We start from the raw sequence: 25,434 nt of genomic DNA on the forward strand, positions 1-25,434 counted from the left end.
CCATTTTCCTCACTTTGTCCAACAGTGTGGTTTCTCGTAAAATCTTTTTTTCTGCTGAGAATATTGTCCCTCAGGCTGTCCCTCCTCTATTAATACATCCAAATCCGTTCTCTCCAGCTGGATCGTATTGTCTTGTAATGCTGCTTAGTTTCCCAGTGAGCGTGCCTGGTTTCCCAGTGAGCGTGCAGCCAAGTTAGAACACCTGTGAATTCTCTAATCATGCGCAATTGAGCTGAACCTGGACTAAATAAGCCTACGTTAAGTGTACTGATGGCAAAAGATCAGCAACACTACAGTCAGTTAGGCTCTGATAATATGCCAGCAGATCAGTTAGGCTCTGATAATACCTCACTGGGTTAATCTCTGCTTAATTAGTTTCATCTCTGCTTAACTAGTTTCTCCTGAGGGCAGACCTTGTTAAGAACAGAGAGCGCTTGTGTGTCTTTCAAAATGGCTCCTTTCCGCTTTCCTTGCAGGAAGCCTGAGGGGATTCTTCTCTGATATTTACTGAGAGCTCCTGCAGGAAAACTGACAAAATTGTGGGAGCTCTTATTCTTGGATCCCCCTGGAGTTTTTAAATCCCGGAGTTGTCCAGACTCAAGCAAGTCATTGATTACAGCTCAAGTTTTCCTACGCCAGCCCTGGTTCCTGAGGTGGTTTCCACTGGTGAGTCTCTGCTCCTATGAGCTGCCTTTGCCTGTCTCTCTCCAATCCTGGTTTGCCCTGTGTCCTCACCTTTCTAATGAATCCTAGACAAGTTGTTGGTTTTTCAGTCTGTTCAGCTGTTATCTGTTTTACATATTAGTGGGTTTTACTTGCTAAAATTTTGTTAAAAGTTTCTGTGACTATGTTCATGAGGGGTATTAGTTTGCAGTTTTCTCGTATTTTGTCTTGTAATGTTATTGGGGAAAGACTGGCTCCAAAAAATAATTGTTGGAGTCCCCCATCTTATATTTCTAAAAAGTGTTTATAGTGGTATTTTGTTTTTGTTTTTTTTACCGAAATGTTTAGTAGAATTCATCAGTGAAGCTGTGGGGGCATGGAATTGTTTTTGTTTGTTTGTGTTGTTGGAAAATTTTAACCTAAAACTTGAAATGCTAGACGAAATATAGGGCTATTTAGGTTATTTATTTCTTCCTGAATGAACTTTGGTGATGTATTTCAAACAATTTGCCCATTTTACTGAAGTTGTAAAATATATTAGCAGAGAGTGCTTCATAAGAGGAAATTTGTGACTTTTTTCCCTGATCAGTCTTAACAATTTTATTGAACTCTTCAAAGAATTAGTTTTTTGCTTCTTTGATTTTCTCTGTGATTTTATCGTTTTCAAAGTCCTTGTCTGACCTTAACTTCATTATTTCCTGTTTATTTGGGGTACTTTTATTTTTCTTATTAAGGTAGATACATGATTGACTTAATCTTTCTCTTTTCTAATATAAGCAGTAAAAATGCTTTCAGTTTGCTCTGCAAATGTTAATATGTTGACCTTTCATTTTAATTCAGTTCAAAATATTTTCTAATTTCCTATGCGATTTCTTAGTTGATTCATGGGTTATTTAGAAGTATGTTAACTTCTAAATATTTTGGGATTTTTTAGAGATCATTTTGCTGTTAATTTTGAATTTAAATTCCATTTTATCAGAATATATACTTGCATGATTTGAATACTTAAAATTTTATCAGTACTTGTTTTATGTCATAGAATATAATCTATCTTGGTGAATATTACATGTATTATTGAATGCATGCTCTGCTGTTGTTGGTTGAGGTGTTCTATAAATACTGATTAAGTCAAGTTGTTGAGAGCATTGTTCAAGCCTCCTATATTCTTTTAAAAAATGTGTTCTATTAATTACTGAGAGATGAATTAGTATTATCTATTTTTCCTTCCATTTCTATTCACTCTTCTTCCTGTATTTTCAAGCCCATTGTCAATAGCATATTCGTTTAGAAATGTCATATCTTCTTGATGACTTTATTTATTAATGTAAAATGTCTGGTAATAGTCCCCATTTTTGCATATGCTTTGTCTCATATTAATACAACCACCCTAGCTTACTTTTGATTAATGTTTGTATAGCATACTTTGTTCTATGTACTTTAAACATGTCTGTATTTTAGCAGACTTCTTGCAGATAGTATAAAGCAAGGTCTTTTTTTTTAATCAAACAGTTAACAATTCTGCCTTTTAATTAAGGTGTTTGGAACTTTTAAATTTAACATATTCATTAATCTTGTTATTTTCTCATTTTATATTCTCAGCTATTTGTTTCTTTTAAAATCTTTTCTTGCTTTCTGTTGGATTAGATTTCTATGATTTAATTTATCTGTACTGTTGTCATTATCTATATCTATACTGTTTAATTTTATTAATGATTATTTTGGAATTTAAAATATGTACCTTTATTTCGTGACAGTTTACCTTCTAAAAATATTGTCAATTCGTATGTAACATAAATTTAATGAGTATAATTATCTACTTACACCCTTTCTTTTGTTGTTATAAATATTATTTTTGCATAAAGCAGCTATCTTTTAAAGGAAATACAACATAAAAAGCTTTTTATTTTTGGTATTTTGCCTACATATTTTATTTAGATCCAAATTTCTATCTGCTATAATCTTCATTCTGCTTGGAAAACTTCCCTTATCATTTCTTGAAACGTAATCTGCTGAAAGTGAATTCTCACAGGATTTGTTTTCTGAGAAAGTCTTTGTTTCTCATCTATTGTTATTTTCACTGGGTAAAATTTCTAGATTCACAGTTTATTTTTTCCGCATTTTAACAATATTGCTTAATATTATGTTTTGCATGTTTCTGGATGAGAAATCTGATGTAAATTTTAAATTCCTTATAAATAATGTGACTTTTTTCCTGGCTGCTTTTTGAATTGTCTCTTTAAACACTGGATTGCAGTAAATTGTGATGTTCCTTGGGATGGTTTTTATGTTTATTCTGCTGGGGATTCATTAAGCTTTTTGCACTGGTAAGTTTATTGTTTTTAACAACTTAAGAAGCTGTTAAATCTTTATTTCTTCAAACCACCTTCCCCTTCTCCTTCTGGGACTCCAATTACACCTTAGAACAATTGCCATTATACTTTAATGTCATTTTGGAGGTCTTCCTTTTATATAGTTTCTATCACTACATAATCAAGTTCACTGATATTTTCTTCTGCAGTGTCTAATCTGCTGCTATTCTCAATTAGTTAATTTTTAATTCAGAGATTACAATTTGCTTTTGAGTCTTTTTAAATCTTCTATTTCTGTCCCTATTATACTTCTTTTTTTCCCTACATTCTTGAACATGCAGAGAATTTGTGCCTTTTTTCCCATCCTTATCTGCTAATTCCATCATCAGAATCTCTTTCTATTGTTTGACTTTTTTTTCCTAATTATGGGTTATATTTACCAGCTTCTGTGCATGTGTAATAATTTTTTATTGGCTTTCAGGTGTGCCTGAATTTTATCTTGTTGATTACTGCATTTTATCATATCCCTGGAAATAGTGTTTTTGGTTTAATCTGCCATGAAGTTAAGTTATTTAGGGTGAGTCTAAAGTAGTGTTTTATCCAAGGCTAATTTATCCCAGCACTACAGTGCTACATTTCTGTGAATTCTACCTAATGCTCTGTATATTACAAGGTTTTTTTCCCTTTGGCTGTTGTGAACACAAGCTATTCCAAGACCTGTGTGAACACCAGAAAGTTTTCTGACTATTCATTTACAGTTTATTTTCCCCAAGATTTGGGTAATTTCCTCTCACACTTGTTCAGATTAGCTCTAGGCAAAAGACTTGAGGGGACTTTAGATTTCCTTTAAAGTTTTAAATGTATTAACACAAAGTTTTTTGTAGGAGTCTCTAAATAAATTTTGAGTATGTGTTGTATTTAGTTATGTCACCCATTCTTAAAAAAATTATTTTAACAGTCTTGGCAAAGAAACAACTTTGTTAATTCTCTAACTGGTATCTCTGTTTTCCATTTCATTAATTTCTGATCTTATATTATTACTTTGTTCCTTCTATTTTTCTTTGATGGATTCTCTTATTCTTTTCCACATCCTTTAAGTTGGACAGTTGGCTCATCAATAGTAAACATCCATTCTTTTCTAATCTAAGTATTTATACAGATTAATTGCCCTCAAATTACTTTTTAGCTGTTTCCTATAAGATTTACAATGGCATATTTTCATTAGCATTCTATTCTAAGTTTTATTTTAAAATTTGTGATATATTTTTTATTTAACCCATGAATGAGTTAAGGTGCATTTAAATATATAGGTTTATGCATTTTTACACTATCCTTTTTATTTTTTCCTAACTTTATTGCCTTTAGCTTAGAGAATATTGTACATATCCTATCAGTTCTTTAAAACTTATTAGTTTTTTTAATGAATGAGGATGTGATCAAATTTTATAATATGCTAAGGGTTTGAGAAGAAGTTATTTTTTCTAGGCTTTTTTTAATGTATGTCCCTCAGATAAATCATGATGATTTTGTTGGTCAAACCTTTCATTTTCATTAATTTATTGTCTGCTTGTCTTATCAAGTACTAAGGAATTTATTTTAATACCTTTCAGTATAGCAAGGATTTGCCAGTTTCTTCTTGTTATTATCTAATTTTTGTTATATTTTTTCAAGGCTATACTGTGAGGTGAATACAAGTTACCATTTGTTGTATACTCCTGGTGAGTCAAATATTTTTGCTTTTTAATTGATTCCTTTTATCTAAAATAATGCATTTCCCTTTAATTCTATCTTGTCTGCTTTTTATAACCATAAGTCTGGGCTTCTAATTCAGAGCATCTTATCTTTATTATTTTTCTGTATCTTTTATGTACTTTCAACCTATGTGACTCTTATTTCTCGCGTATAGCAACAATTGGAATTTATTTTTGTCTCCATGAGGCCATAGATAGTGTTACAGTAACCTCAGTACTTAAAACAACACAATTTTATATTTTACACACGCTACTCTTAATAGTATATAAGCTGCTGGTTTTGTTTCACTCTGTCCTTATTACAGAACCTAGGCTGATGAGGTGGCAACATCTTCTGTAACATCATTGTTGCTGGTGGTGGAGAATAAAGAAACATGGCAAAGTACATTCTCTTTTTTAAAAAAAAAAATTTATACAATTTTTAAGTTTACTTTCCATTTACAGTTATTCTAAAATATTGGTTATGTTCCCCATGTTGTACAGTGCATCCTTGAGCCTGTTTTATACCCAATAGTCTGTACCTCCCACTTCTCCACCCCTATATTGCTCCTCCTCACTGGTAACCACTAGTTTTTTCTCTGTATCTGTGAGTCTGCTTCTTTTATGTTCTATTTACTAGCTTGTTGTATTTTTTAGATTCCACATATAAGCGATATCATACAGTATTTATCATTCTCTGTCTGACTTATTGCACTTAGCATAATGCCCTGCAAGTCCATCCATATTGATGTAAATGGAAAAATTTCGTTCTTTTTTATGACTGAGTAGTTTGCAAAGTACCTACTCTTAATATTCTGCCCTGAAGTGGCACATGCTATTTCTGCTCACATTTCAGTACTCAAGGCAAGCTATAGAGTGAAACTAACTCAAATCATGAGATGTGCAATCCTTCTATGTGCCAAGAATAATACAGAGCCCCGAGTGTCACAAATATTAATTAGTTGCTTACTGGAGCTTATATATTCCCCATGCCCCTTAACTTTTGTTTCATACCATATTTGTATTTCTTAACTTTTGTTTCATACCATATTTGTATTTCTTTTTTATTACGTTAATGTTTATTTCATATTTTCCCCAGTCAAGCAATAAGGGAAAAAAAGAGAAATGTTATTTCTCTGTTATTACATAATTCAGTAGAATTGTAGGATTACAATAGATGGTTTTGCCCTTTACCTGTCTTTATCTGTAAAGAGACTCCTTTCTGAGTGAAATAGCGCCTAACGGTTCAGTAGTGTAAACTATATTCTCCATACTTAGTTGGAGATATCCAAAGCCATTGGGTTATGACATGATGCAGGGTTGAAGAACTTTGTACCAGAGGTTTCCTGAATATCTGTGCTGTTCATTTAAAATGTTTTCATAACAATTGAATAACAAAGCCAGATTCCCTGGAGACTAACTTCTCCTATAGTTTTCAAAACTTTAGAAGCACCTTCTTTGAAAGAGCATAACACTAAATACAATTATAATAATACTAAATCTTCCTAATTTGTTAATACAAATTACATAAAAATTTCAGACCTAGTTCAAGTTACTACCTGAAATCAACAGGATTGATTTTAGGATCACAGGAAAACTGAGGACTAGAGAAATAGTGACAGAAGCAGGTTTTTGGACTCAGATTTCTCTGACTTTGCCCTATTGTATAATACGTCCTGTACTGACACCTCCATAATTCAGACTGACTCTCCCTCAACTGGTATTTTGAGTATGTAACACAATATTCTTATTGCTTATTAGTAGTATATTAAAATCTCATAAATAAAAGTTTGGGGAAATATTTTAAATCATTTTCTTTATTCTTAATATAAAGGCAGATGCTTCCTGTAGAAAATATAACTGCAAAAATGTTTAGAACTCATAAATTGTGAACAGTTTTCCCCTCAAATATTCAGACATCACTGGTCACCTATTTATTTTAGAAACTCTGACAATTTTCCAAGGTTCGGAGTTCAAATGGCATGTGGTTATTAGTTCAGACAAACATCACAGATTGTTATGAAAAAAACGTGTGAGTTTTAGTCAGCCATAACCTGCAGCTGTCTCTGCTGTTCCAGATATATTTAGTGCACTTTATGTATAAGCTTATGAACTGACTGTCTATGAAATGTCACATGTTGTAGCAGGGATGGTGACAGGAGCTATGGATGACTAGGAAACATTCATGAGTCAGTTTGATTCTAGTTCAACATCTTAAAAGATACAAATCAAAATACATCACATAAGCAAAATGTATGAACTATTCAGCCCAGATTCTGAATTCCACATAGAAAAAAAAAAATAAACTGTCACAACATTTAATGATATTGTCAGTATATATTTCTCTAGGATTTGCAAAGAAAATTGAAGAAGAAGAAGAAAGAGCTCTGCTTTTGTTGAACTTGTACTAGAATAAAACCCCTTACGTTGATACCTGCTAGTTCAGTGCTTAGTCAGGTGAATTATTTTTTGGCTATTAAGTGGTTGCTTTTATGATATTCCTTAAAAGCACTAAGGTAGTAAGTGAAACTGAATGTTTTAAGTGGCATCAAAAAGTATCTACTTTTTGAACGATCCTCAGTAATTGCATTAGTCTTTTTGCGCTAACATTAGGGGATTGGTCAGACCTTTGACAGCATTGAAAACTTCTGATGCGGTATCATAGCCCAGAGGTTTTGGGCGCCCACATGTCTTTTGTTAGTTGCCGCTTCCTGGTAGTGTAAATAAATAATAATGTCCTCAGGCCCTGACATCAGAATCTGAGACATTTCATTCAGTTCAACTGACATTTATTAAGCAAATACTCTCCCCCCCTTCTTTTTCTTCTGTTATCTCTGTGCCTCTTATCACCAACACCACCCAACATGTGAGTCCTCACTTTATGCCAGAAACTCTTAGTTGTGTAAATGTAAAGTTCATGGTCCTGGCCCTTAAGAAGCTCTTGGTAAGGTAAGGGCCTCTATTGCATTGGCACTAAGTGGTTATTCTTCTGCATGTCTCAACTATTATTTGGGACATACTTATACAAAAAATTATTTGTTGTATATGTACAATTCAAATTTAACTAGTGTCTTGTATTTTTATTTGCTAAATCAGCCAAGCTGTGAGGCATTCAGAGTAAGGGCCTATAAACGTGACTTCTCTGAAATATAAACTCAGTTCCAGGAGTAGTCTAGCTCTGGGCAAGGGAAGTAACAGCCCAATATTTTATATATGTATAAAATCTATCTTGAGCACTATCTGTTTAATCTTTCTCTCTTCTCTGTATCTTAAAATACCTTTACCTACCTGCGGATGTAACAGTGGGACTCAGCACAGTCACACTTTCAGTTACTCCATGGCAGAGGAAGTGCATGACAGGAAAAGCAATGACTTAAACCAGAAGAAAATAAGCTAGAAAAAAGCCTTCTCATTAGCATTTGTTTAACTCACTTGAAGCTACTCTTAAGCTACTACTACTATATCTATCTGAAAGAGTAAAATGAAAGCTATCTCATACAAAAGGACATTGGTGAGTAAGCATGTAAAAATTGTGAAAAAATATCAAAACAATAAAATAGGAAGACAAGTGTGCTCTACTCAAGGTCAGAAATATCTTTAACTTTCCTGTAGGAAAATTCTATACTTCTTATGCCGAAACATAAAGCATGGAAAGGTGTGGAGAATAAATGTCTTTTCACAACCCGTTCAGTCTTTAGAGAGCTAAGCTTGTAAAAATTAAATGTAGCAAGGTTTTAGAAGTGAATTGCCATGAAAGTGTAATGATAGCAAAGCTACTTTAATTAGGGTGCTATTCGTGAAAGGTAGAAATGCAAACTCCTTCAAGTTTTATTGACAGATGAATTATAGGTACAATTCTTAATGGGACTTCCAAAAGCCCATTGATTGTTGAAGCCGTATTCTGATTCTTTGGGGAATTTCCAGGGTCAAGGCATAATGCCAGGCAGAATATTTGTGTAATAAGAACAATGAGTTTAGAGTGGGATGGATGAGTGTGAATATTGGCAGCCTCTCCCATTGATGTAACTTTATAGAAGTCTCTGAACTCCAAGATAATGGGAATAAAAATACACCACACATATGATATGAGAATTAAGAGTGTGTCTAACACCAACCATATAGTGATCTCTCAATGAACAGGAGCTATTTTTATAATTATACTGTCAGTATAATAGAAAGGTAGTTGACTATGGTCAGTACAAAGAGTTTTCTTGTGGTATTTTAAATTTTCTCCTTTTTTCAATTTCTTCTATGATTAATGTCACATGTTGGTAAAGCCAATGTGACATATTGTTCATTGTCACAGTAAATGACAAGGAAGATAGAATGTATCACTCCCAGCAGCATCTGTCCCCTATTTCTTCAGATTTAAAATACTTTGCATGAATAAACTTTAACAGCAAAAATGTATTAACTACCATAGTTTTCTCAGATCTTCTGTTTACCATCTTAAGTAACAGATATGTTAATAATAATTGGCGTGAAAAGATTATGAGAAATTGACTTGAAAATTGCACATATAGTTTGACTAGTAAGCTTCCTTTGAGAGGACATACACCTGGAGTATTCAGTCTATGCATTGAAGTGGAATGAAGATACTTTGGGATATCTGAAGTGGTCACGGGCTTGACTTGCTAATTTCCGTCTTTAATCTCCTCATATCACTTGTCTCTCCCCTTCTCAATGATTCACTTAGGAATGGACACTGTGTCCCAATTCTGCCTAATAAAACATGAGAGAAAGTCAGCTGAGGGCATCTTGGAAACGAATTCCCTCTTCTAAAAAGAGAGATGAGGCAGAGGAAGTGTCATCCTCTGAACATTGTCATGTCTGGTTACAATGACTGGAATTGTTGTTGCCATTTTACAGTCATGAGTGGAGGCAGCTGAGGGCAGTGACCGCACAGAGATGGATGAGCAGACAGACGCAAAAGCCTAGGTTCTTTTTTTTTTTTTTTTTTTTTTTGGCCGCGCCACATGCGGGATCTTAGTTCCCCAACCAGGGATCGAACTCGCGCCCCTTGCAGTGGAAGCGCAGAGTCTTAACCCCTGGACTACCAGGGAAGTCCCAAGCCTAGGTTCTTGACGATCCGAGCCTACATGGAGATTTTTACTCTTGGGCCACATTTCCTGAGAGATAATAGGGTTGTGAATTTTTGAAACCAATTAGCCTCACTGTTTTCTGTAACACAAAGGTATAAATCACCAAAACTGATAAATAGAAAGCCCCGAATACATGTTAGCTATCTTCCTTCTCATCCTCCTATTTATTTCTCCTCAACATCATCATTTTCAAGATCCTTATTGCCTCCTTCTTTCCTTAATACAAGCTGTACCCCCTGCAGGGAAGGCAACCTCCTCAAGTCTTCCCTCAGTGGCTCTATTTCTTTCTCTCCACCCTTCAGAGTGGACCAAAGGCTGCTATCTCAGATCTGTTGTTCTCATAGCACTCTGCCCTGTTCTTCCATGTCACTTAGAGCAGTTGTAGTTGAGTCATAGTTTGTTAGTTGCTTGTTTGTCTCACTTGATATAAACCTGTAAGGGCAGTAAACTTCCCTGCCTTATTCAGTGTTGTCTATCCAGTCTATCCGGAGGAAAAGCATGGCCCTGAAAAGAAGTAGGAATGAAGTTTATATGTTAAAAAGGAAAGAATGAGCGTGGATAAAATCAAAGGTGTCAAGCACGAGGATTCACTGTTGTTCTTCTAAATACACTAAATCATTCATTCGGAAAACATGTCTAATAAATATGCTACTTACAATTGGATGAGGATGTGACAAAACTTAATTGACATCACATACTATATAGACTCTGAAACTGTCCCATAAGCAGTATCTTTCAAAGAAAGGAAGGGGATTGGGAATGACTACAGCTGAAGGAACTGAGAAGGGAGCTGTCAGGTATACCAAAAATTATGGTACTCAGGGGGGTTAATGGCTTTTATTTGACAGTTGTGTTTTGCCTCACTTTAATTGGATATACAGTTTTCTTTGCGCTTTGCAGTTGACAACTCTTCAAGGACAAATACTGAACCCTGTGGGGGGAAGAAAAAAGTAACAGATTGCCAGATAGACTAAAAAACAATTTAACACTCAGCAAGAAAAGAAGTGAGAACTCAAGTTGAAACAGCCCTTGTAGACAGTGTCACCACAACACTTCTAGGTAAAAAAGAAGCAAAGCACCCCCTGCACATCTCAATTAGGGAATCAAGGTGAACCGAATCCTTTTCCTGAAGCACTGCCAAATATTTGACATAAACTTCAATTTGCAGCAACAAGCTTCAAGGTATCAATTAGAACTGAAATTTTCTTTTAGAAAAATAATCCAGGAAGGAGTCTGCCTAATGTTTTTCTCATAAAGCTCATTTTGTTTAATTGGTCTGAGGCTCTGCCTGCTTAAATATAGACTTGTCTGTTCTCAAGGGATATCAGATTCTCTTTCCTGTGGTATGATCCAGCGAAGACTTTATACAGATAAGTATGTGTATGTATGCACTCAATTCATTACGGAATCAGACTCCAGTCAGGGAGGGTTGAAGATTGGTACCTTTCTGAAGATTCTTCTTTAATGCGAACGATTTTGCTCAGTTCCTTAAACCTCTTCTGAAGATTCTTAAATGCATACAGTTTTGCTCAGTTCCTTAAATCTCTTCTATTACCAATAGCTACATTTAATTTCAGAGCGTCAGAGTATTCATACGTATTCTGTCTCTTCCTCTCTCTTTCTCTTTTTAAGCTTAACGTGCAAGTCTAATTGCACTGAAAAGTAAGGAATTGCCATGATTTCCTGTTTAACTCTTTAAGAATTCACCAACTGTTGAGGCAAGTTCTCTTCCTGTGTAGGAAGTCAAATACTCGATTAAGGAATTATAGTCACTTACTTTCCGCTGCTGATGCCAGCATCTGAGCAATCCCTTCGCTTCCCAGCAAACATACAATTTGAAATTTTTATTTTTCTCCATCTATTCTTATTTCAAGACTTTCCAATACCAGTACAAAGCCTGAGTGTACTTCTGCTGTTAAGACAAGCACACAAATGAAAATAAAAAGCAACAAAAGAGTTCTAAATTTAGAAATGGTAAAAAAAAAAAAAGCTAGTTGTAACTTTCAAAAGAGCATTTTGTATAATTCTTTAGCTATATAATTAGAATAATTTCAGGAGTAGTCACTTATTCTTGCTGGAGGGAGAGAAAGTTAACATCGATATCACAGGAATTTTATAAAATAAAAAAGAGGAAGGGGATAGCATTCTGATATAACCAGCCATCTAAGGCTGTATGAATTTGACTAGGACATTCGAAATGACATTTCTCTTTAAAATAATCATTCACTTACAAATGCATTTATCATGCATCTCTTAGATACGTATTCTAAGGCAATAGGGACACAAGGGTAAATATGCATATTGCACTTCATAATAGTGTGGACTTTGAAACTATTGCCTTGGTTTACCTGACAGCACTACCTCTTGCCCTTTATCATGTATGTGACCTTGACCAATTTACTTAAACTTGCTTTGCCTGTTTCCTGTCTGCAAAACAGGGATGACCAGAGCGCCTTCCTTTCAGGATTGCTGTAAAGCATACATGAAATTTTACTCATAAGGTTTTTGGAATTGTCTAATACACACTTTAAAGGTTAGCTGTTATTCCTACTGCTATAGAATGCATAACGTATTAGGACATTTACTACATAACTTATTACACTACCATGTGAATTATACCATGTAGAAATATTTAGTGTTCCATGGAATTATTTGATCCTAAATAATTAGGAAAGTTTTAGAGAAAAAGGTGACTTTGGCTAAGGGAATCATCTAATTCACCATCTGGGCAACCATAATTCTGAGTGAAAGGGAATTCTATTAATGATTGTGTTGAAACAATGGATGTAAACCAGAAATCACCAAGGAAAACCCAAATGTGTGATGACTCTACTTTTACCTGACTTGGACAGAAGAGAGGTAGGGTCAAGGATAGCTGGATGCAAATCTGAGAGTCCTGAAATGGATGGGATTTTTAAGGTACAGCAAATAATTTAGCACGTTTGGTATATGGAGACGAGGATATGGAGAATTGAAAGAGCAAAGGTTGGGGATGTACTTTGGCCTCAAAATGGCACTTTATCTTACAGGTAATGAGGGATCAGTGAATAGCTTTAATCATGGGTATGGCCTGACTGAATTCGCACTTAGAAGGATAATCCTAACTGCTTTGCATGGATGAGAATGGTGCAGACCTAACAAGGGAAACTTGCTATAATAATCTAGGCTGAAAATGAAGAAAACATCAATTAATCCAGGGGCTGTAAGAACAGAGAGAAGAGATGGGATTCTGAGTCATTTCAAAAATGGATTTGATAAGATGTATTGAGTAATGTTGTGTGCAGAAATTCAGGAAATGGAGAAAATAGAAATAATCCAAGCTCTACCTGGGGTTAGTAGAAAAATGGTGATTGAACAAGACGGGGAATATAGGAACAGGTTGGGAGGAGAGTGTGCCGAGGTGCACCTTGAGCACAAGTCCTATGTTTGAGGGGTTTCTAGAGGCGGCGTCCAAGAGATGTCGAGTACACAGCCGTGTGTGATGATGAGTAAACACTTTATTTGAAGTAACAGGGGGTTTATGGCATCGCCTTTATGTTCTGCTGAAACAAATTGAAAAAAAGAGACTAGGGACATAACTCTATACTACTTGCCTCAAAAAACACAAGTTTTGAATTACCTCTCAGTGCTTGCGTGGTAATTTTATTTTTCTCTGAGAATAGAAAGGACGTTTTTAATTAAGATTCTCTTAAACATGCCACCAGTTATACTCCAGTCAGTAGCTTACTTTCCTTCCTTGGACAGAAAGGAATAACTAAATATTTGTTCAATTGAATTTAATGGATCTTAATTAATTTGAAATAAATGGTCAGACTGAGGAGAGAACAAACTGGGCAGAACCAAATGAGAGATTGTAAAACAATCCCTTTTCTTTCCCTTTTCTGTACCCCTAGTCATCAATAAATAATGGCAATGCATATATACATTCATCAAGTCTATTGATAATTATTTAATCTAAGATCAATGTTGATAAGTTAGCCCAATACAGAGTTAGAAAGTGTGCATAGAACTTGTAGTTAGGTCTGAAGGACACAATTTAGTGATATAAGAAGCTTGTTAAACCCTTATTTAATACATTCTATGACTTGGCGGGACTTCACCTAAAGCAGGTAAAATGCCATCACTGTCAAGGGGAACGCATAACCTGAGAGGAAATTAAAAGATCAACAAGTTTTGTTCCCCAATGTCCTATATCCTAATATCCTTCAGTATGCTTGGCTGGAAATGTAATTTTAATAGCAACGAGGAAACTGAAATTTACATAAGACTTATGTTCCAGTACTTGTTTTTGTCATACCTCAAAGCCAGTCATTTTGGGGGAATTTCAACACATGAAACTCAGCCTGTCCATAACGAAACATAAGTATTTCCTTCCTACCAAATCGGATCCTCCCCCATTCTTCCTTATCTCATTAGATGGCATCACAATTACAAAAAAAATGCCAACCTTTTTTTCAAAATGTTTGTACCAATTTATGGAAGAGTTATCCTTGGTGCTGCATTATCCCTTTTCCTTCATATCTAGTTCAGTACTGGGTACTAGATATTGCTTTCTATATATGTACCTAATTCATCAACTTATATTCATTTTCATTACCAGTATTCTAGTCCAAACTGCCCTCTTTTCTGTGTGGTAGTACTCTGAAAATGTTCTGTCACTCACATTAATTCTTGAACAACCCCAGTCTTGTCTTCCCATCTGGGTCAGGCAGCCTTGTTAAAGCAAACATATGAGCACGTTACCTTCCTGTTTACAGCCATCAATGGAATTCCACTGCTCTCGGGATTAAGACAAAATACTGTAACCTAGTTTATAGATCTTTTGTACTCTGTTCTTGGTGTCGATCCTCAGCCCCTTTTAGTATCACATTCCCTCTCTCTCTCAGAACCATATCTTCGGGTGGGAGGGAGGGAGACGCAAGAGGGAGGGGATATGGGGATATATGTATATGTATAGCTGATTCACTTTGTTATAAAGCAGAAACTAACACACCATTGTAAAGCAATTATACTCTAATAAAGATGTTAAAAAAATAAAGATAAAAAAGAACCATATCTTCTTGCTTCATCCTCTGGGATAGGTCATTCCCCCTTTGGTCCATCATGCCTATGTTAGCCCCTCTGCATGAAGTTATCTTCTCTCTCTCCCTCCCTAGGCAATGCCTGTGATCATCCTTGAGATCTCAGTTTGGCCATCGCATCCTAGAAAGCCTTTCCTTATCTTTTTGATGACATCAAGTCACTAATGTGCTATGATCCTATACCACCACAAACACCACCACCATGTTTCTCCTTCATAGCACTGATCACAGTGGCAATGCTACATCTAATTGGCTATTTAATTAGAGGGATGATCTTTTTCTTCCACTAGACTGTACATTTTATAAGTGTAGAAATTTGATATATATATTTAGTCATCTCTGTATCTCTATTACTTAAAATGGTACTTGGCCCATAAAAGTACTTAAATTTGTTTAATATTTCTGAATAAATCCAGAAATAAGTAAATCCCTTACTTTTCCAAATGAAGAAACAAAAACCTAAAGGAATGAAATGCAAGATAATCAATTTGTTAAGGTAGAGACTAGAACAGTTCAAAATGTTGAATTTTACTTCGTTATTCTCTCATCCTTTTCTCCTTTGTAACTGAATTTAAAGAAAGCAAGGCCAAACCAAACAAAATTCAGGTACAAAACATACAATAAATATATAAGCTGTTTCTAATAAATATGGCATACGTTTTCTCACAGCTACAGTTTGATTTACTTATATATTTATTTTTCCTCAGATACATAGAATTAGCATAAATGCAGTCTTTGATTAATGACAAACTCATTATTTTTTCATGAAAGTCATTTTTAAATTTAACTACGTGGGGTTTTTTTTGTTTTGTTTTTAATAATAGAATAAACACTCACGAAACCGCCATTAGACACAAAAACTAAAATCTTGCAAATCTCTTCTGCTTCCCTTACCTGGTTGTCACCTTACTGACGTATTGTGGTAATAATCCTCTCCCTTTTCTAAAATCATGTGTGGATGTGTGTTTGCCTCATCCCAAAATCCTATGTATTCACATACTTTCTGACATTTGTTATTATTGTCAGACTTTTATTTTTTTCCAGTATAATGGGTATAAAATGATAACTCAGTGTGGTCTTCATTTGCATTTGATCAACCCCCAAATGGGCCTGAATCATCAGATGTTTATTGTCCATTAATTCCTTTCGTTCTGAGTAGGATAGAGCAGAGTTCATTCTTCTCCTTATGTAAAATAAGTTATTTCACTGAAAATCATGAAAAAGAATAATCTTTCAAATCACTTTATTGTGATAAGCCATTTTATTATAGCGAATCAATAGAAGCGTATAATTTGGAAAATAGGAAATAGAAATTGCTAATGATTAGCATATTTTCACTCCATCTAATTTTTTAAATTTTATTTTTGGCTGCATCATGTCTTAGTTGCGGCGTGAGGGCTCAATAGCCCCCCAGCATGTGGGATCTTAGTTCCCTCATCAGGGAATGAACCCGTGTCCCCTGCATTGAAAGGCAGGTTCTTAACCACTGGACCACCAGGGAAGTCCCACTCCATCGAATATTTTCTTTTTATACTTGGGGACTGTAGAAGAATGGGTTTAGCTTAACAATCTGATCCACCAGCAAACAGGTGGAATTCTACTGGCCTGATAAACCTGACATTTAGGAGGAGATACCTAACTGAAGTGATAAGAGTGATTACTTTGTTTACATATGTGTGTGCATGTGTTTTATCTGTGAGTGCCTATGTGTATGTATGGGTAACAAATTCAATTTAAGACAACACCCATGTGTCACTTGGTCCATGCCATAATTAACTGACACTTAGTGGCAACATACCTATAAGCTTAATCCAAATAGGAATTTGTAAAGATCTACATCTTCATTTTGGGAACTTTTCCTCTTATGAATTATTACCAAAATCTTCCATCAAAATAATCAGAAGGAATCTAAAAATACTATTTTACTCATTTGTCTACAGTGTTTTTAGCAGGTAAATGTGATTTCCAGTCACTTGTGGGAAATTGTTCTGGAGATCAAACTGATATGGTACTACCATTAAGTAAAACTGATGCTCTGGAAGATTAGTCATGTTTATACTAGGACCTGCAATATTAACACAGAGGTACATATGTAGTCTCGTATCAGCAGAAGGTCTCTAAATTAGTCTCATATCAGCAGAAGGTCTCTAAATTATTTAAATCTATATATTAGCTAAGTAAGGGAAATATTTGTTTTTTACACATGAAACTACCTTAAGTTTACTCTAAAATCCAGATAGCATTTATTCCAAACACTCTTTTCCAGAAATTCATGAGGTTTCACAAGTGTCACTGGAAACCTGTAATTCCCCAGAGTACAAATCCTTGAGAGGAGAAGACATTGGTCAGTGTGAATTCTGGTAATAGTGTGCACTGGATCAAATGTCTGCATTCCCAGCCAGTTACTAAAGTCAGCTCTGATCATCAGTCCCAGGGCTGTTTACTTTTTTACCATGGCAATCATCAAGGCGTCCCTCTTCCCTCTCATGTATTTACATTAATAATGGAACTTATAGCTGCTACGCTCAGAGTGAAATATCCTTCTTAGAAATAGTTTATGGAGCCAAACTTCTTTTCAGTGTCAACTAGAGCTCAAACCATTGACTCATTGTTTTTGTTTTCCCAGATAATATCAAACATGTGTCCCAGATCACGTAGAGGGGACAGAAAAAATTCTGACTGCATTTGGTGTACAAAGTTTGATAACAGCTGCCAGAACCTACATATTTCAGTGTTGGCCAGATATTGGGTATTTGTGCATAAAAATGATGGGAAGAAAATCTTCCTCCTTCATAGTCCAAGTTTTCTGCCAGCCATTGCTCTGTGGAAGATTTAGATATTTTATTTATAGTACAGTAGGATCAAATTATTAAGTGGGAAGAGTAGGTTATCCCACAAAATTGGCTCTTTGGAAGAATTATTGTAAGAGTGACAAGCAAAATAATTTCCAGTCATCTGTGATTGATCTTGTCTCACATCTCCAAGTCACCTCTTGACATTCTTCATTTAAATCTGTGTACTGTCAAATTTTGAGATAATATGGGGTCATTTTATCATTTTCATTAGGATGTTATAGGAAATATATCATAGATATAGAAACAAAAAATGAAAAATTGCTAGACTAGTGAATTGGGGAAAGTTTGGATGTTAGAGTGTAATCATTTAAACAAAAGTACATCTTTTGGCATAAAATATCTGAATATTTCTCATGCCTTAATTCAATTAGGTTATTCATACAAGGCTTCTTTTTATGATGGAGTTCTCATTTGCATTTGATACCTGAGGCAAAATTAATTTTCCTTTCAGATGGTATATAATAAAATCCTACTAGTATTGTCTTTCTCTAAATCCCTTTTAGATAAGCAATCCTGAGAGCATTTCAAGCTTCTTAAAATATTTGATGGAATGGATGAAACCAAACTCTGAAGAACTAAAGATAATCAGTTAGCACATATGTCAGTATTAAATAGCCTCAAAAATTAAAGGTCAAATGTGGAGTTTGACATATATGAATTTCTGAGAAATGTGGGAAAAACCTGGAAAGAGTCATAACTGCTTTGCTTCAGAGAGTTAAAAATTTTAACTCCTAAAAGAAACTTCCTTAATCATTTTTCTCTATATATAATATAGGAAGAGATATGGAAAATGCTGTAGGCAAATCCCTGTGCTTTTGACTAAAGAGAGAAGTATGTCAACTGAGTCAAAACTAAGTGGTTAATGTATTCAAAAAATAAAATAAAAAGTCTGTGTGTCTACATAGAAATTTTGACAATTTTTTTAAATCAGGGAAATGCAGAATTAATATATACATAGGAAGACAGGGCTTGAAATTTGAGTACAGTTTGATATAGAAACTGTGTATTCATTCATCAATAAAAGTGAGCAAACTTATGAATGCATTTGCATTCTAGATAATGGTAATGACACTTTTTCAGGGTAAGGAGGAGCCTCCTAGATAAAAAAAAGCTAGTTGTTTTTATCTAGTTTAGAAGTCATATCCTAAGTATAAAAACAATTGACTACTTAAAGCTCAGAGTTCATATATTAACCTAAAGGGAAAAAATGTTCATGAATGCAGTTTTTGAATAAATATTCAGGTGGTTTTTTGTGAGTTCAGATCAGGTAAGGATTGTGAGTCCTGTTGATTTTAGAGAAAGAGATACTAAGATGTGTGGCACGTCCACGCAACCATGCTATGGAATTACTTCTTCGGCCGTGAGCAATTCACTCACAAAGACTGCTGCACTGTGCTAGCCAATCAGAGATTCTCGAAAGAAGAAAATATTTTATAGAGGCTTGTACCTTATAGTTGTGGGAGGTGGTGGTTCTGAGATCTGCCATTTTGGTAGCTCTTAGCAGGACTTGTGATTAGGTAAGGTATCTCGCGCCTAACAACTTATTTAAGTTCTCATCCAGAGTGCTGAGAAGAAAATTCCTTTGTAGAGTCTGTAACAAGAAGGACCAATAGCTGTGGTAGCCATTTATATGGTGGATAGAAATCATGTGGAGAGAAATGGAAGATTTATCACAAAAATCAGATACAAAATTGAGAATAGTAAGCCATTGTATGTAACATAATCAGAATTCAGTTATCCTTGCCCAAGTCTAGGGAAATTTTATATATAAAATTAGCTATTGGGGGCTTCCCTGGTGGCACAGTGGTTAAGAATCGCCTGCCAATGCAGGGGACATGGGTTCGAGCCCTGGTCCGGGAAGATCCCACACGCCGTGGAGCAACTAAGCCCCTGCGCTGTAAGTACTAAGGAGCAACTAAGCCCCTGTGCCACAAGCCTGCACTCTGGAGCCCACGAGCCACAACTACTGAGCCCACGTGCCACAACTACTGAAACCCACGCGTCTAGAGCCCATGCTCCGTAACAAGAGAAGCCACCGCGATGAGAAGCCTGCGCACTGCAATGAAGAGTAGCCCCCGCTCGCCGCAACTAGAGAAAGCCCACGCGCAACAATGAAGACCCAACGCAGCCAAAAATAAAATAATTTAAAAAGAAGATTATTGCTAATCACAAAAACAGACATCTCAAGTTAATGATTTTTTAAAAAATTAGCTATAAACATTAAGAATACAATAGACTACAAAATCCTTGCATTCCCAGGAAATAGGTTAGACTCTGGCATGCTGCATGTCCACTGGGACCATTTTTAAATGAGTGAATGAAAGAAGGAATAAAATTTTTAAAAATCAATTTTTATAAGAAAAATATATTTTGTATTATTGCTCTTAACATCGTAAACAAGAAGAAAATGCAAAATAATTTCACCTAACTGGGAGGAACTTTTCATCCTGTTTATTTAATACCACCTTATAGTCTTAAAATATGTGAACTCTTGTCTATCTGACATCTCTACCATGAGTTTAGAATTGCTGGGTGAGGTTTGGTGCCCTTAAAATGTTTTTGATTAGGATGAAGTTAAAATATAATTTTATGATTAAAACTATGTGGCGAATTAATATGTATCATCCAACAAAAACTATATTTTATTAGTCATCCACCATAGAAATATCTGGGAATTGAAAAATGCAGAGTTCTTTGTTGTGTGATTCTCTCATTCAGCTCAATTAAATATAATTTTCACTTTCTGTCAGTTAAGTACATTGTAGGATAGGATCAATGGTGAATCCTTAAAAGAATACATTCCAGGAGCTTTCAGTGTCAGAGCACTTTGGTACTAAAATAGAATTTTGAGATGAATTTAAATGAAGATATATACTGTACTAATTATTACTGAGAAGTTCAGCTATAAAATGCTCTTACATAACAACAAACAAATGAATACATTGGAGAATTTTCATTTGTGTTAACTTTCTGCATTGCTTTGAAGCAAGATTTTTATTTTGTAAACACCATCATTTGAAGTACACGGTTGGATAATTCAACCTAAATTGCATAGTAAAATCTCGAAATTTTTGAAAGCTGAATTCAAAATAAGGATCCAGATTCATAAGTGGTTATTTCCCTATAAATGAGCTTACTGCAATTAATTGTAATGCTACTTATTATATTCACTTTAGGGGAAACTCAGAGAATAGTGGGGTTTACAGTTTGATGTACTCAAGGGAGAAAAAATGACAGAAGTCAACAAAAATTGTCTCAGGACATTTCTAAGAATAGGATTAAAGGATATATTTTATACTTGACTAAATAATGAACACCTTCAGAAAATAAAAGAAAGGTGTGAATTTAAATTATAAGTGAAATAGCAGTGTAAAATTTCTCTTTAAGTCCTTTGGGAAGAGGCATCTGGCCTTTGACGTAAGGAGGAAAGGAGCATATGTAATCATCCCTATTCATGATTAGGAGAGGCATGAGAGGCATGTTACCAGACGAGAAAGAATTGCAACTTAATTCTTCTCTTCTATTTTCTCTCAGGCAATCTGTGGCCTCCAGAAGATCAGTAAAGCAGTAGTATGATAGAGTGGACAAGACTAGGTAACTCATTGGATGTAAGGACCAAGAGAAAAAAGGATGGATTAAAAGCTGTTATCTTTTGATTAGGGTGACAGGTGTGGGTGTAGGGGAGTAGTTGAAGGCACCATTTATAGAAATAGTGGTTAGAGGAAAAAAAGGTGTGAATTTGTCGTTAGAGAGGTAGCATTTGAGAATAGGACAGTAGGGCTCAAAATAGAAACAGGAGCTAAATATATATGTTTATAAGGAAATCACCCACAAAGTAAAGATAAATAAAGCTATGACTTGAGGATAAGATGTCTAAGGGGGAGATTTTAAAAGAAAGATAAAATAGGCCTTTAGTTACAGGTTTAAGGACACCTCCATTTAAGACATGGAAAGCTAAAGCAAGTGTAGAGATATATAAGTAGAAAAGGCAGCTAACTGTTGAGGAAAAACCAGGGGAAGCCAATGGATAATCCCAACTGGAGGGAAATGGTCAATGAAATGGGTCATCAATAAAAGGTTGAGGGGATGGATCAAGAGGAGCGAGGGACTGAAGATGAAGAAATAGCATCAGCAGTCACACAGCAGAATGCTGAATGAGACCTGAAGGGAATAAGCCCTGGGGTGTGTGGACCACCACTTCCTCTGATAATGGCCGCGGCAGATACAGATTCATAAAGACTGGGGGAAAACATGAGGTGGAAAGGGAAGTTGAAGGCCCTCTGTTGTTTCCTTAGCTGAGGACTGAGAATAGAAAAGGTTTGGAAAGGTGATATAAAAAAACGAGCAGGTGTAAATGAGAGATGATAGGGCATTTTTAAATGAAGATGAAGGCCATAGGCATGAGTTCACATATTTCTTGAACAACAATGGGCAGCCTGTGAGTTGGTCTAATAAATATGAGAAAAGTGTGATTGGAGGAGAGGCCCAAGGGAATCAAAATCTCAGCTAAATAGTGGCTAAAGTTGGGTATAGCACAGGGAGCTCAGCTCAGTGCTCTGTGGTGACCTAGATGGGTGGGATGGGGTGGGATGGGCAGGGATGGGAGGGAGGTCCAAGAGGGAGGGGGTATATGTATACATATAGCTGATTCACTTCATTGTACAACAGAAACTAACACAACATTGTAAAGCAATTATACTCCAATAAAAAAATTAAATTAAAAAGAAAAAGTAGAGCATATTGTGGAGAACATGAGAGGGAGATAGTCCACCCCAAAGGCCACAGTGGCGTTCTAGCAGTGGAGTAGGTCTTGGGTTATGACTTTCATCCTTTCATTTACTCAATAAGCATTAACTTTTTGATCACCTACAATGCACTCAAAGTGTGAGGAAGGCTCTTCAGCAATGGTCTTCTCCCACCTGGTGAGGGGAAGTGTTGAGTTCCCCAAAGACCACTTCAGTCTTTTATTTATTTATTTTTTTAATGTGGATCTAATTGACTTAAAAGAAAGTAAAACATGAGAAACTAGGTCAAAGATTTTCCTTCAGTTTATAGTGGGGGGGGGAACCCCACAAAATGGTGGGAAAAAAACCCTATGAAATGGCACAATATTATTTTTATGGGGATAGAGGTCTAACTTTTTGCTAAAGATGGTCACATGTTACTGAGCTGATAGAATTTTCTAATTTTTAGAAGTAATTTCATTCATACATCTAGAATTGAAGTTTTCTTAAAATGCCTGAGGGGAAACACTACAAAGTATTTTTGTTGTTGTTGTTTTTCCCCTGACAGACTATTTCACTTTTATTGGCTTCATGATTTGGGAAATACTTGATAGCAAGGCAAAACTCAAAGGGAAGTTTATTACTCTCATTTATTTTGCTCCAGGGTCAAAGAGAGTTGAAACATTTATCTCTGTAGTGTATCTTCTGCACACGCTGTTACCATGGGCACTGACTCATGGTCACATGTGAAAAGATTCTCACTTCTGAAGAAGAATGTTGCTTAATACCATGCCTACTAAATTACTGGGCCATGGTACTTTATAATTACTGTAAACAATAGTGATAGATTGATTTAGTAGAAGGTAGTTAGAAATTGTAAAGTCCTCTGAAAATAATAGACTGAAATTAATTTAAAAAATCAACTTTAAGACTTGCTTATAGCAAAAACCAGTTTTAGAACTGAGAGTTAAACATTTAAATTTTACAGATTAGGAAACAAAGACCAGAGAAAATAAATCATACACTGATGGGGGAAGAAATTGTAACTAGAATCCAAATCTTTAGTTTCCTAGAGTAAGGCTCTTTCTATAATCCCCCCAAAAGTAGTGATAATTGTAAAGTAATAGTGATAATAAAGAACATTATCCCACTAGCTGAGAACTATATTAATGAACAAAATCCACCATCCTAATAATCTTTATGGAAACTAGAACCAGTATCCAATATTATTTAACTTTTGGTTTTGTTATTTTTGTTCTTACTAACTGCATGATTCTGCAGTGTTCCAAAGGTACATCAATTTGACTGATTTTATTCTCATTTTTGTATGGTATCTGAGTAGTTGAATTTCGTTTTGTATTTTCTATAACTACTATATCAAAGGTAAAGGTAGTTATCAAATCCCCAACAAAGTGATGCTCAATTAGAGAACTCATTAATTTCGACCAAACTAATGTTATTTTCTGTTATTAATTTTTTTTCAAACATTAGGAAATAGACTAATCATCTGTATTAATGAAGCCAGTAGACATACCAATAGTCACCTAATCATCCATATTAGAAATGGTAAGGATCTTTTTAGAGTTATGAAAACTGAAGAGAGTTTAAATTGTTACCCAGGCCAACCAACATATGGCTACCATATTTGAGATTAGAATTCAAGCCTTATAATGCCTCCATTAGAGCTCTTTAAAAAACATATATGCCAAAACCCGAAAGCCTTTTCATTTGTTATAATCTTCATGTTCAATTTGCTTATTTCTCTTCTATAGGTGAAGAGAATAAATCCTTAGTAAGCTGCTACAATGTTCTAGACACTGTGCTTAGAAATTTGCTTATGCTTACCATTACTTTTTAACTCTTAAATGAGTCTCTGATATCCTTTTTAGCCCATTTTTCCAGTTTTGGAGACAAAGATTCAGATTACTAAACTTGCCCCTAATAATATAGATAGTAAAGTGGCACGAAGGTTCACACAAAGTTGTTTTCACTTCAGACCCCATTCTTGTTTTCTCTGTAGAATAGCTCTTAATTTTCATTGTTAATTATGTAATCTTTCTCTATAATTCCTTAATTTTCATTGTTAATTATGTAATCTTTTCCTAATCCTAATGCTTCCTTTATCAACTCATGTTCAAAGCAATATATATTTTGGCATTTATATTATCTATTTCCTGAGGAATATTTTGTTCTCTCAACTTGCCAGTGGCATTAAATATCGCTTCATTAGAAAAGATGCTCAAATATTCCTCTTCTTTATTTCTTGAAATAACATCTTGCAGAACAATCTTGTGTTGACACTGAGTTCTTAAAATAAAATATCATCCTAGATAAGGTATGGGAGGTAATCCAGAAACCCAGGGAACTTGTCTTCATCATTGGATGACAAACCAATGATCAGGCAAAGATTTTCCTGAGATGTACCAGTGACTCATTCTTAAGGAAATAAGCTGACTTTTCCATTATGGCAATTGTGTATTTCTAAAACATTTAGCATGATGATTCATGGTGTTTTTCTTGATGTGACATCCTCAAATAATGCTTTGTAAATATGGAAAGACCCATTTAACAGATGAATTAACCAACACAAGGAGATTAGATGCATGTTTGGAGTTAAAACAAATTATAAACTACTCAGAAAAAATCTAAAGGCTTTAGAGCCTTTAACTGTTGTTTAGTCAACAATCTAATGAGAAATTAATAAAGATACACATGTAAGCCTGAGGTGATAATTTCAGATCAATTAAAATGGTGCCTAATCCTGCACAGTCAGGTACATGTTTTCAAAGGCATTACTGACAAATAATAGAAATGAGATATTTCAAAGATGTGATAGCACATGCTGTGATCCAGTGTATTCTCCGCATATGGGTTTGACATATTTTTCTAATTAAACAATAAAAGGAAATTGTCAGTTAATTGATTTTTAAGAAGTTAATTTAAGATATATACTATTATATTGATATAAGG

The 25,434-nt window shown here is 34.9% G+C and overlaps 1 long non-coding RNA gene across 1 annotated transcript; it reads left to right on the forward strand.

The window, feature by feature from the left end:
• The first annotated feature begins 16,920 nt into the window (after positions 1–16,920).
• On the forward strand, positions 16,921–25,154 carry LOC309667422. The gene is made up of 2 exons (XR_014267762.1): positions 16,921–16,998; positions 17,029–25,154. It is a non-coding gene; the product is annotated as an uncharacterized lncRNA (long non-coding RNA).
• Positions 25,155–25,434: the final 280 nt, after the last annotated feature.

The sequence above is a fragment of the Balaenoptera physalus genome (genome assembly GCF_965194825.1).
Source record: "Balaenoptera physalus genome assembly, chromosome: 9".
Lineage (NCBI taxonomy): Eukaryota > Metazoa > Chordata > Mammalia > Artiodactyla > Balaenopteridae > Balaenoptera > Balaenoptera physalus.